Genomic DNA, 12325 nt, shown 5'->3' with positions numbered 1-12325 from the left:
TACAATTTAATCATGATGTGACACCACATGAACTGAACAAAAGGTTTCTGTTACACAGGGTGATGTGCCCTGCACTAGAAATCAATACATTGCAGGCACTCAGGTTATGGTTGGTTCTAAGTGAGGAATGGTATTCCACAGCGTTCTATTCTTGAACTACTTCTGTGCACTGAGTACAACTGTAATTTGGATATAGGGCTATGTGTTGAAAATTTCAGATGGTATTAAAACAGAAAGCAGAGTCAATAATTCTGAGGGCTGTGGGGATTCTGATAAGATCGTGGAACAGGAAAAAAAAGTAGCAGATGTAATTCAATGCGAGATTTTCTATGTAGGTTAAAACAATACACATTTTGAATGGGGGAGAACTGGGAGATGCGAAAAGCAGAGGGATTTCTGCTAAATCATTAAAAAGGTTGCTAATGCCTCCAAAATTCCCATTTGGTGTATATGCATATGCAATCAGTACAATGTAAATTGCCATCATTTCAAATTGAGTTTGCAGAAATGGGGTAGGAAAAAAAACTTCAGGGGTTGCATCTTCCAGCCAGCAAGCGGAGATGGGGGGCAGGGCCCGCTCACCGACACGTAAAATGACGCGAGGCAACGTCGGGCGTGCTTCCCGATGTCACCCCGCGTCAGTTAGATTTTCAGTTCGGCCTGTTAAGGCCATTAAAAAAGTAATTAAACTGATTAATGGGCCTGGCGAAGAGCCCAAGCGGCCTTCAGAAAAAACATGAAACCACATCCACAGGTGGGATGAGGTTTCATGAGGGTATTGAAATTTGTATGAAATGTCTAAATAAAAGAAATTGACATGTCCCAGCTCATATGACAGTGTCAGGAATATGTTTTCTGCCTATGATGAAATTTTGAATCTTGAACCGATCTCCCTGAGGCAGCACTTTGCCTGTGGAAGATCTTTTGGGTGCAAGAGCACACTCCCGGCACAGGGAATCCCCCACCCGCACAGGGAGCGCACAGCACTTCTGAGTGGACGTCACGCTAGGTAGGCCTTAATCGGCCCATCCACGTAAAATGGCTTTGCACCCCCGACTGGGAACACCGATCGGGAACCCACTCACTCCTGCACAACCCATCCCTCCCCAACTGGGGGGGAAAATGCTGCCCCAGGTGTTTTCATATACAGTAGCAAAATATATGACATACAGGAGTGGTTTCAAAAGGTAGCATGCTGCTCAGGCCCTCCTGTCGCACTTTAAATGTAAAATACAAACTGCTGTTCTCATATTTTTGGTGAGAATTAAATTAATTGCTTTCTACCCTTAATAAGCTCATCTTTACTCCCAAGGGTTAATCATTCTTTACATAATCTTGATCCAAAATAATGTGCAAACAAATTATTCAAACATTCAACTTGCAACCAGAAAACTGCTAATATTGCATAATTTACGAGACCTTTAAGGTAGTTGGACGAAAACATCATTTTCGGACAAAATATTAGCTTGATCAATGTCTTCAGAAGTCAACCTGCAGTTATTCAAAACCTTGCTGCTCAATCGCCATCTCAAAGCAGGGCTTGCTGACAGGTAAGATGGATGAATTTAAGCCTTCACTCGCAAAACATCTAGCTCATATTTGTGAAGCAGAAAGTGGAAGATAGCCCAAGTGACTAATGAACAGGATTTGCCCTACCAGCTGTCCAGAGTCAAATAGGTTCCTTTTACAGGAAACACTGCAATTACTACAAATAGAAAGTGGATTAAAAACATTTCCCGCAATTATGTACATGTGAATGAAAAGGCTACATTTCAGGCAAAAAAACCTGCTGTAAAATGCAGTTTGAGCTGAACTGATCAAGCCCATTATCAAATACCTGTGGCAAAAACAAAACATTTTTGCTTATGATGCAGCTTGATATTGTCTTTGTTAACACTCAGGCAAAATTAAATTACAGATTTACTAACTTATATTATGGAGAAGGTTTTAACTTGTTCAAAACCCATTCGCTTAGAGTGTTAAAATCAGGCCCACTGTTACAGAGAGAGAAGAGAAAAATAAAATAACTTGCTTTTACTATCGCATAAAGTGCTTTTTGAAATGTGTGCACTGTTGCAATGCAGGAAACATAATAGTTAATTTGCACACAAGGTTCCAGAAAAAAACTGAGATAAAGGACTGCTGAATTTGCGTTAGTGATGGGGTGCTTGAAGGATTAATGTTGGCCAGCCATCTTCTTCATATAGTGCCATGAAATCGTTTGTCTACTTGAAACAGTTTAACACCTTGTCTCAAAGACAGCAGAATCACCAGATCACATGACCAAACTAATAGCTAAAATAAACTGAAGAGGATTCTGTGTTCATTCCGTGTCGATGCTACAAATGTATGCACCTACCTGGGTGAGTAAAAATATCTGTTATAGGTTAATACATCTCATCTACAAGAGCAATCTGAAATATGGAAGCCAAAAATATCTATGGTTTTAAAAAGCAAAGAACTCCCTAAAAAATACAATACCTACTATAGAAGTTGTGTGTTAAACAGATGCTGGCTCAAGTCAGGCTTCTGATTGCTTTATCATAGAGGAATGCACTTCCTGAAGTTCCTCAAACATTCAGTTCATTGATAGCATCTTCTCCCCATCTAAGTAAATCAGAGAACCAATGAAACCCGTTTAGATTTTCCTCGGTTGTGCAGCGGTTAACCACCTAGATTCCTGTGATAAATTTTAATTTATCAGCCCCATAGTTCTTTTGCTGGTGATGTGGATGCAATCGAGTTAGAATTTAAGCAAAGTGGAAGAAAGAAAAGAATATTTACACAAGTTACACTCCAGGGTAATTTCTGTAGAACTAGCACTCAATATATTTCAAAACAAATCCATATGATCAAATTGGAGTGCAAGGAGTTAACTCAATGCTCATTAACCAAACACAGATTTCCATTTCAGCAGCTATTATCACCTCTGCAAAAACAAGTCTGCTCACTGATCATTCACATACGTTCACCTCATACCGCAAAAGGAAATCAGGTTGGAATAGGGGAGGGGATCTAAGTCACTGGATATAGATACCCAACTACCAGATATATTTATTCTGCCTGCTAGGTAAATAGAGCAGCACTCACATAATAGCTGCACTTATCTGGTTGTAATGTAATTATATGGTAATTAAATGTAATTATATGGGCACAACCCACCAGGAAGTCCAGCCAATTGAGGAAAACTAACATCTCCCCATCCACCAGGACCTTAACACTATCCCAAACCCTGCTTGAAATCACACAAGCCCTTTTCAAGCCAAGCACTTAACCTTCAATAATGCAACTTCAAACCTCATGGTTCGAAGTTTGGTGGTTCGATGGTGCGGAAAGTCAACTGGAGTTCACAGGAAGTCATATCATAAAAGAACCGGTGCAAAAGATCCCTGGCTTTGAGCTTCTGTGAAGATTGTGAGCACAAACTACGGCAGATGTGGAAAATTATAAACACTCCAGTGTATGACTGCAGTCAACCAAAGGATGCCATGGAACATATAAAACATCCAAATGCCCAATTCACAAATACAAAAGAGGCATCACAGCGACACACTCCTCTACTCCCAAGGGCAACATGTGTTTTAACCAGCTGAATGTAAAGTTACAGCTATTGTTTTACATCTACATTAGCCGTAAGAAAGAACGAAAGAGAGAGAGACAGAGGGAGAGAGCAAAGGGTTAAATAAAAAAGCCCTCACCTTCTTATCTGTCTGCCAGGCTAATACATTAGTCCCTTGTAAAGACTCTACACTTACCAAGGTGCATCTCCACCCTGTAATGTGCCGTGAGATGTGCTAACACCCATGAATTAATACTTTATTCTATTTATGGGCTTAACAGAAGGTGTTCATTGTTTAAATTCTCAGCAGCTGTCTTCTTCCACCCCACCCCTTGCTTGTGAAAACTCCATGCTAAACAAGAAAGTGCTCCCCTAGCAACCACACTGCCACCAATCAATGGGGCATCCAAGTTAACCAATTAAAATGGTCCTGCAGTCAGAGTGATAGTAACAATGTTTCAATGCAATTGTTCTGGTATATGAAGATATGCTACATCACTTTCATCTGTGCAACATCCACCTCAGACTTCCATATTCCCATTTATTCTAAACTTGAAAATAATTGCTCTAGATTCTTCTAATAGAATATTGGATAAATGCATTGTAGTGCTAAGCTACAAGGTCAAAAGATGCCAGGTTTCTACTCTAGCAAGTTAAACCAAATCTGGGAAAACAGATATTGCAATCATCCACAGAGAGCTCTATGTTAGTGGGCTGGAGGAGGAGGGGGGGGGGGAAGAAAGATTGTAAGTAAGCAGGTATCATAATTGCAATTCAGTGCCGGAAAAATTCATGTGCACGTATCAGGCGAGAACAGACTCAGCCTGGGCAGCCCACTCTAAAAGACAGTCATACAGACTCGAAATGTTTTAACTGTTTCTCTCTCCACAGATGCTGTCAGACCTGCTGAGCTTTTCCAGCATTTTCTATTTTTATTTCAGCCTGGGTAATGTTGCCTGCTGGAGTTGAGCAGCATATCAACAGTCATGAAAGATCACCAGCATAGCAGCAGAGGGTGGAGGCTGCTGGAGGAACGACAGATACATCAACAAAAATCAGCACCTTCAGGGAAGATAATGTGGCGGGGAAAAATGACATAAATGGATATAAGGATAAATTTACTCAAACAAAAAGTCTGCCTGCTAAACAAATAGTTTGAATCGTACAATAAGTTGCACATATCCACCAGAAATGCGGTAATATGGTGCAAATGAAAGGATCAAACGAACAACCCTAATTTCACATTACCTCTGCCATAAGGTGTTCTGGAAGATGGGAGGCCTGTCCTTTACTTCACACTAGCATTCTCAAACTGCTGATAAACAGCAAGTACTTAAACTTTAAACCTCTGAAAAGTGAGTGAATGTTTGATGCCAACAGCACAGCAATTCAAGCATTTCAAAGTTTTAAAAAGAAAAAACTGTCAATACTGCAGATCAAATAGTCACCTCCGTGAAGCATGGTACATTCTGTGAAAAACTATAATAAGTCAATTTTCTTTTAAGAAAAGGTTATGAAAGGATGAGGCGCTTAACATGACCGTAAGCAAGAAACCAGGGGATTCTGGGCTGGGACAGTTTAAAAGTGCTATTGATCTGTATTTTTAAGAAATGGGACATGAAGATAGCATCGGTCCAGGTATATCTGACACCCTGGAACTTTCAGTTCTGACACAGGATGTAAACGTGCCACCTGTACCAACTCAAACAACCTGCATTCCGCTGATCCAAATGAGATAGGGAACTGACCTGTTTCAGCATATCCTTATGAGGAGCACAAACTGCATTACGGTAGACACACCTGTCAAAGAAAGAGACCAATTAGAACAAAAGATCAGAAATTAAATGGTCACAATGTCTTTAAGGGGAAAAAAGCGCGACAAAATAACCGTCAAGCAGTTGTTTTCCAACAAAAAAAGCTGGACAAAAAATGAACTTTTGATATAAATCATTAAATTTGCAATAGCTGATGGGCTACATGTAAAAGAATGCATTCCAAAAACAAGTGGAAGTATCCATCATGAATGATAGTTTAAAAGCATTCTGGGGAAAAAAAATAAAATAGCCTTGCCATCTGGTCTACAGAACGAAAAGTGACAGGTCTGAGCCAATTGCAATAAATTGGTCATTTCCGTTTTAATTTCCTACCCAAGTGCTGTCCATCTCAGAAAACCAATACTGAAGGAGTTACAGAGACACGGAGTTTCAGCTTAATGGAAAAACTTTCACACAAAGAGCAAGTGATGAATAGGACAATATGCATTGGAATGTTCTGGAATTCCACAGCTATTTTTCTGACCCAGTCAGGCTTGCTAGACTGTCGAAGTTACTAACATTGTTCAATGCCATGTCTAATTAGGGTCACAACACTGAACTTCAAACATCTAGGGACTGAGTCCACTTAAACTTTCATTACGGGCCCAATTTTTCATTACTATTCATCTAAAATTCAGCAATAGCCCGATTCACTCTTAAACACTAGTTTGAACCTTCTTTTAAAAAAGTTTCAAATATACTATTCACACCTTTCCATTTTTTTCAATTCAAGCTGTCTAGTTTTGAATTATTCTGGTCTGAATAATGAGGGAGAAAAGACAGAACAATTGCTAGCCAGCAGAAGGTTCCCCAAGGCTGTCATTCAATCTCAGGATTCAGAGACCAAAGCAGAAGCAGATTCAATCGCTGCTTTATAAATCTCATTGAGTCTTCACTGTTTGCATTTCCATGTGGCACTGAGCATAGCAGCACAGTAGAGAGGCATAAGTCAGGTAAAAAGTAAAAAAGCTCCCTGTGACCTTTAACACTGAATCATAGATGGCATCTGTAAATCAAATAGTCAGTATTTACCTTGCAGGACTATTTCAACATTCATCAATAGTAAAGGACACCCATCCATCTATGTACAACACCACACACACACACACCCTCCCCTCCCATTACCCTCTGTTGGTACAAAAACTCTCCCAGGTTCTGTACCACCACCTAATGGCTTTTAGAAAGAAGGTCTAAAACATTACAAATAAAAAAAACTAGAGATCTTAATTTACGAAAAAGAACTCATGATAGAATAGATGAAAGAAAATCAGACAAGCTTGTTGATGTTGGAAGTCAAGCACATTCTGTAAACAGCTGGGATCAGAAACACAGACATATGGTGCAAGGCTTAAAATCTAGATGAGATTTAGAACATGGCTAAACATTTTATATTAAAAAGTTAACTGCATAATGTCTTACAGCAACATTTTTTTTAAAATGTACTCAATGGGCTGTGTAAACACCACAACTCACCTAGAATGCTCATTCATGCATTCTTCACTTGCAGGCTCAAGGACTGCAACTTCCTCTTCGATGACCCCTCAACATCCACACAGTCCTTGCCACTACAAATCAAATTCTTCTCTGGTTCATCTCTACCTTCCTAATCATCTCTATCCCTATGGGTCAGTGCACGATCCCTCTACTCTTTGGACTCTGGCTGCCTTTGCACTTTTTTCTTGAACCTTCTGTACCACCAAGTGACAAAGCTTTCATCCACTAAAGCCTGACATTCTAACTCTCACCTTACTTCCTCCTCAGGTACTGAAGCAGTCATGCTCGCATGCAGCAAGGCATGGGCAACATTTAGGCTTGGGCAACTTACAAATGGCAGGCAATGACCATTCTCCAACAAAAGAGAATCTAACCATTTCCCCTTGAAATTCAATGGCATGCGCAAATGTTGATTTGCCACCAACATCTTGGGGCTTTTCAGTAAAAGGAAATGCAACTAGACCAGTATATAAACACTGTGGCTACTGTCGGAGAGCCTGTGGCATAGTGGCAATTTCACTGGACTAGTAATCCAGAGGGCCAAGCTAGTACTATGGAGACATGGGTTCAGATGCCACAACTGCAGCTGGTGTGGTTTATTCAATTAATAAAAAAAGCCATGAAACCATTGTTGCAAGAACCCATCTGGTTTGCTAATGCCCTTTAAGGAAGGAAATCTGCCATCCTTATCTGGTCTACACACGACTCTGAAATGGTCCAGCAAGCATCAGTTATATCAAAAAAGGAATAAAACCAGACGGACCCATCTGGCATTGACCTAGGCATCGGAAACAACAATGACAAACCTAGCTCCCTGCAAAGACCTCCTTACTAATATCTGAGGACCTGTGCCAAAATTGGGAGACCTGTCCCGCCGCAAACGAGTCAGGCAACACAGTCCTTCTCACCGAACCATACATTCCTGGGTATGTCCTCTCGCACCGGCAGGAAGGACCCACCAGAGGTGGTGGTACAGTGGTATACCAGTCAGGGAGGAGTTGCCCTGGGAGTCCTCAACATCGACTCCTGACCCCATGAAGTCTCATAGCTTCAAAGTCAAACATGGGCAAGGGAACTTCCTAGTGATTACCAGCCACTACCTCAGCTGATGAAACAGTTGCACAGCACTTGGGAGAAGAACTGAGGGTGGCAAGGGCACAGAATGTACTCTGATTCGGGGCTTCAATATTCATTATGAAGAGTGGCTCAGAACCACCACTGCTTACCAAGCTGGCCAAGTCCCGCTTCTCAAGGACATAGCTGCTACACTGGCTCTTTGGCAGGCGGTGAGGGGGAACCAACAAGAGGGAAAAACCTACTTGACCTCATCCTCACTAATCTACCCATCACAGATGCATCTGTCCATGACAGTATTGGTAGGAGTAATCACTGCTTCTTCCGGAGTGAAGTCCTACCTTCATGTTGAGGATACCCACCATGTGTGGCACTACCACCATACTAAATGGGATATATTTTGAACAGATCTAGCAACTCAAGACTGGGCAACCACGAAGTGCTGTGAGCCATCGGCAGCAGCAGAATTATACTCAGCCACAATCTGTAATCTCATGGCCCAGCAGATCCCCCACTCTACCGTTAAGCCGGGGGATCAATTCTGGTTCAATGAAGAGTGCAGTAGGGCATGCCAGGGACAGCACCAGGCATGCTTAAAAATGAGGTGTGAACCTGGTGAAGCTACGATACAGGATTACTTGTATGCCAACGGTGGAAGCAACATGCATTAGACAAAACAAAAACAGAATTACCTGGAAAAACTCAGCAGGTCTGGCAGCATCGGCGGAGAAGAAAAGAGTTGACGTTTCGAGTCCTCATGACCCTTCGACAGAACTTGAGTTCGAGTCCAAGAAAGAGTTGAAATATAAGCTGGTTTAAGGTGTGTGTGTGGGGGGCGGAGAGATAGAGAGAGAGAGAGAGGTGGAGTGGGGGGGGTGTGGTTGTAGGGACAAACAAGCAGTAATAGAAGCAGATCATCAAAAGATGTCAACAACAATAGTACAATAGAACACATAGGTGTTAAAGTTAAAGTTGGTGATATTATCTAAACGAATGTGCTAATTAAGAATGGATGGTAGGGCACTCAAGGTATAGCTCTAGTGGGGGTGTTTTTTTTTCTAAATAATGGAAATAAGTGGGAAAAGGAAAATCTTTATAATTTATTGGAAAAAAAAAGGAAGGGGGAAACAGAAAGGGGGTGGGGATGGGGGAGGAAGCTCATGACCTAAAGTTGTTGAATTCAATATTCAGTCCGGAAGGCTGTAAAGTGCCTAGTCGGAAGATGAGGTGCTGTTTCTCCAGTTTGCGTTGGGCTTCACTGGAACAATGCAGCAAGCCAAGGACAGACATGTGGGCAAGAGAGCACGGTGGAGTGTTAAAATGGCAAGCGACAGGGAGGTTTGGGTCATTCTTGCGGACAGACCGCAGGTGTTCTGCAAAGCGGTCGCCCAGTTTACGTTTGGTCTCTTCAATGTAGAGGAGACCACATTGGGAGCAACGAATGCAGTAGACTAAGTTGGGGGAAATGCAAGTGAAATGCTGCTTCACTTGAAAGGAGTGTTTGGGTCCTTGGACGGTGAGGAGAGAGGAAGTGAAGGGGCATGTGTTGCATCTTTTGCATGGGCATGGGGTGGTGCCATAGGAGGGGGTTGAGGAGTAGGGGGTGATGGAGGAGTGGACCAGGGTGTCCCAGAGGGAGCGATCCCTACGGAATGCCGATAAGGGGGGTGAAGGGAAGATGTGTTTGGTGGTGGCATCATGCTGGAGTTGGCGGAAATGGCAGAGGATGATCCTTTGAATGCGGAGGCTGGTGGGGTGATAAGTGAGGACAAGGGGGACCCTATCATGTTTCTGGGAGGGAGGAGAAGGCGTGAGGGCGGATGCGCGGGAGATGGGCCGGACACGGTTGAGGGCCCTGTCAACGACCGTGGGTGGAAAACCTCGGTTAAGGAAGAAGGAGGACATGTCAGAGGAACTGTTTTTGAAGGTAGCATCATCGGAACAGATGCGACGGAGGTGAAGGAACTGAGAGAATGGGATGGAGTCCTTACAGGAAGCGGGGTGTGAGGAGCTGTAGTCGAGATAGCTGTGGGAGTCGGTGGGTTTGTAATGGATATTGGTGGACAGTCTATCACCAGAGATTGAGACAGAGAGGTCAAGGAAGGGAAGGGAAGTGTCAGAGATGGACCACCTGAAAATGATGGAGGGGTGGAGATTGGAAGCAAAATTAATAAATTTTTCCAAGTCCCGACGAGAGCATGAAGCGGCACCAAAGTAATCATCGATGTACCGGAGAAAGAGTTGTGGAAGGGGGCCGGAGTAGGACTGCAACAAGGAATGTTCCACATACCCCATAAAGAGACAGGCATAGGTGGGGCCCATGCGGGTACCCATAGCCACACCTTTTATTTGGAGGAAGTGAGAGGAGTTGAAGGAGAAATTGTTCAGCGTGAAAACAAGTTCAGCCAGACGGAGGAGAGTAGTGGCGGATGGGGATTGTTCAGGCCTCTGTTCGAGGAAGAAGCTAAGGGCCCTCAGACCATCCTGGTGGGGGATGGAGGTGTAGAGGGATTGGACGTCCATGGTGAAGAGGAAGCGGTTGGGGCCAGGGAACTGGAAATTGTTGATGTGACGTAAGGTGTCAGAGGAATCACGGATGTAGGTGGGAAGGGACTGGACAATGGGAGAGAGAAGGGAGTCAAGATAACGAGAAATGAGTTCTGTGGGGCAGGAGCAAGCTGAGACAATCGGTCTACCGGGGCAGTTCTGTTTGTGGATTTTGGGTAGGAGATAGAAGCGGGCCGTCCATTTTAACACTCCACCCTGCTCTCTTGCCCACATGTCTGTCCTTGGCTTGCTGCATTGTTCCAGTGAAGCCCAACGCAAACTGGAGGAACAACACCTCATCTTCCGACTAGGCACTTTACAGCCTTCCGGACTGAATATTGAATTCAACAACTTTAGGTCGTGAGCTTCCTCCCCCATCCCCACCCCCTTTCTGTTTCCCCCTTCCTTTTTTTTTCCAATAAATTATAAAGATTTTCCTTTTCCCACCTATTTCCATTATTTAAAAAAAAACACCCCCACTAGAGCTATACCTTGAGTGCCCTACCATCCATTCTTAATTAGCACATTCATTTAGATAATATCACCAACTTCAACTTTAACACCTATGTGTTCTATTGTACTATTGTTGTTGACATCTTTTGATGATCTGCTTCTATCACTGCTTGTTTGTCCCTACAACCACACCCCCCCCCCACCTCTCTCTCTCTCTCTCTCTCTCCGCCCCCCACACACACACCTTAAACCAGCTTATATTTCAACTCTTTCTTGGACTCGAACTCAAGTTCTGTCCAAGGGTCATGAGGACTCGAAACGTCAACTCTTTTCTTCTCCGCCGATGCTGCCAGACCTGCTGAGTTTTTCCAGGTAATTCTGTTTTTGTTTTGGATTTCCAGCGTCCGCAGTTTTTTTGTTTTTATCTATGCATTAGACAAAGCTAAGCGATCACACAATCAACAGATCAGGGCCAAGCTCTGCAGTTCTCCCACACCCAGCAGGAATGGTGGTGAGTAATTAAACAACTAACAGGAGGCAACGGCTCCACAAAAATCCCCATCCTCAATAATGGGAGATCCCAGCACATCAGCGAACAAGACAAGGCTGAAGTATTTGCAGCCATCTGCAGCCAGAAGTGTCAAGTGGATGATCCATCTCAGCCTCCTCCCAAGATTCCCAACATCACAGATGCCAGTCTTCACTCAATTCAACTCATTCCATGTGGTATCAAGAAACAGCTGAAGGCACTGGACACTGCAGAGATGATGGGCCCTGACAACATTCCAGCAATGTGCTGCAAAACTTGTGCCCCTAGCCAGGATGTTCCAGTACAGCTACAACACTGGCATCTACCCAGTAATGTGCAAAATTGCCCAGGTATGTCCTCGTTCAAAAAAGCAGGTTTAATCCAACCCAGCCAATTACCACCCCATCAGCCTACTCTCAATCACCAGCAAAGTAATGGAAGTAGTTGTCGAAAGTGCATTCAAGTGGCATTGGCCATTCAGCTCCTGACATCATTACAGCCTTCATCCAAACATGAACAAAAAAACTGAACTCCAGGAGATGGGGTAAGAGTGGCTGCTTTCGACATCAAGGCAGCGAGTGTGGCTTAAAGGAGACCTAGCAAAACTGGAGTCAATGAAAATCAAGGAAAGCTGTCCACTGGTTGGAGTTATACCAAGCACAAAGGAATATGGTTATGGTTGATGGCGGTCAATCATCTTTGTCCTGGGGCATTGCTGCAAGAATTCCTCAGGGTAGGGCCCTCGGCCCAACCATCTTCAGCTGCATCAATAACCTTTCCTCCAACATAAGGTCAGAAGTGGGGATGTTCACTGATGATTGCTCAAGGTTCAACACTAATTGCAACTCCTCAGAT

The 12325-nt window shown here is 43.4% G+C and overlaps 1 protein-coding gene across 9 annotated transcripts in view; it reads right to left on the bottom strand.

Moving 5' to 3' along the window:
* Positions 1 to 12325, bottom strand: part of sipa1l1 (signal-induced proliferation-associated 1 like 1) — a 383121-nt gene that overhangs the window by 223229 nt on the left and 147567 nt on the right. For 8 of the 9 annotated variants that reach the window (XM_041214398.1, XM_041214397.1, XM_041214406.1 and 5 more), the window contains one exon: positions 5308 to 5359. The exons of the other annotated variant lie outside the window; for it this stretch is intronic. The gene's annotated coding sequence lies outside the window, so the exon portion shown is untranslated. The remainder of the gene's footprint in view (positions 1 to 5307; positions 5360 to 12325) is intronic. 9 annotated transcript variants of the gene reach the window in all.

Source organism: Carcharodon carcharias, chromosome 20, assembly GCF_017639515.1.
Source record: "Carcharodon carcharias isolate sCarCar2 chromosome 20, sCarCar2.pri, whole genome shotgun sequence".
NCBI classification, from domain to species: domain Eukaryota; kingdom Metazoa; phylum Chordata; class Chondrichthyes; order Lamniformes; family Lamnidae; genus Carcharodon; species Carcharodon carcharias.
The sequence above is the reverse complement of the archived record's forward strand: the minus strand, read 5'-3'. Positions and strand labels throughout refer to the sequence as shown.